We start from the raw sequence: 1,472 nt of genomic DNA, 5'->3' as shown, positions 1-1,472 counted from the left end.
GTGCCTGTATGCTTACAGCGCAGTATTGGGGTGGGAGTTACCCGATTTTCCAGGTGTTGTGTGTCTCAGTTCCCCTGGCTAGGAAAACGGATCCCCTTCCCCCTTGGGCTTCCAGGTGAGGCGATGCCTCGCCCTGCTTCAGCTCTCGCTGGTCAGGCTGCAGCAGCTGACCAGCACCGATTGTCCGGCACTCCCTAGTGAGATGACCCCAGTACCTCAGTTGAAAATGCAGAAATCACCGGTCTTCTGTGTCGCTCGCGCTGGGAGTTGTAGACTGGAGCTGTTCCTATTCGGCCATCTTGCTCCCGAGCTTTTTTTTTTTTTTTTAAAGTCAGAGTCTTGCTCTGCCACCAGGCTGGAGTGCAGTGGCACAATCTCGGTTCACTGCAACCTCCAACTCCCTGGTTCAAGCAATTCTCCTGCCTCAGCCTCCGAGTAGCTGGGACTACAGGCATGCACCACCACGCCCAGCTAATTTTTGTATTTTTAGTAGAGACAGGGTTTCACCATGTTGGCCAGGATGGTCTCAATCTTCTGACTTCGTGATCTATCTGCCTCGGCCTCTCAAAGTGCTGGGATTACAGGGAGCCACCATGCCCGGCATTTTCTTTCTTATGTATAAACACAAGAATAGAAAAATGAATTTTTGCATATTTATATGACATAATGCCATAATTTCAGTGGATGCTCATAAATACCTGTTGTGGTGTCTAAAAATGTTGATTATAAAATGGTCATCAGACCCTACCCTGTGAAATGTTTTACTGTTTTGATTCAGTTGCAAATATACAGATTTATTTAAAAAGATTTAAAATACCACAAATTGTGACTAAGAGTTAATCCTTGAGGATTTAACAGAAGTATGAAAAATATTTATCTTTTAAAGAAGAGCTTAAAAATATATATATACAATATTGAGGAAAAACGAGCAGCCCACTCAGAAAACTGTTAATGTATCCTACAAACTGTATTCACAAGTGTATTCCATATACTTCCCCTTTCCTCTACAGTACAGGCATGGTAAAATGGAATAAACCAGCTCAATTTTTAGTTCTGACCAAAAAACACTACTCACTGGAAATACTTCCCTATATGAAACAGTATGAATTCTAGCTTTTCACTGTAACTACTAAAATAACTTTTTCAGGTGGTTGTTTTTACAGATACACTTTTAACACTTTTATAAACTTCATGGCTATACACCAAATGCACTGAGTAGAAAAGAAAATCACCTAGCCAGGCAATTACGTTTGTCTGACTTTGTTTTATTAAATGGGACCATCTCATTTTTAACCTTCCACTTCTCCCACCTGTAAATGACAGAAGTATCTTACCCTCTTTATACCTGCAAGATCCTCTCAATTTTCTGAAAAGAGGACAGAGATTCAAAGGTTCCTTTTTTGAAAAAAAAAAAAACAAAAAAACTTTTTCATAGCACATGAAGACATATATATATATATATATATTTGTGG

At 40.1% G+C, this 1,472-nt stretch overlaps 1 protein-coding gene across 1 annotated transcript in view; it reads right to left on the bottom strand.

Annotated features, from left to right (window-relative positions):
* GAB1 (GRB2 associated binding protein 1) overlaps positions 1–1,472 on the bottom strand; it is a 136,351-nt gene that overhangs the window by 44,614 nt on the left and 90,265 nt on the right. The window lies entirely within an intron of this gene.

The sequence above is a fragment of the Rhinopithecus bieti genome, unplaced genomic scaffold, assembly GCF_001698545.2.
Source record: "Rhinopithecus bieti isolate Rb0 unplaced genomic scaffold, ASM169854v2 scaffold_39317, whole genome shotgun sequence".
NCBI classification, from domain to species: Eukaryota; Metazoa; Chordata; class Mammalia; order Primates; family Cercopithecidae; genus Rhinopithecus; species Rhinopithecus bieti.
The sequence above is the reverse complement of the archived record's forward strand: the minus strand, read 5'-3'. Positions and strand labels throughout refer to the sequence as shown.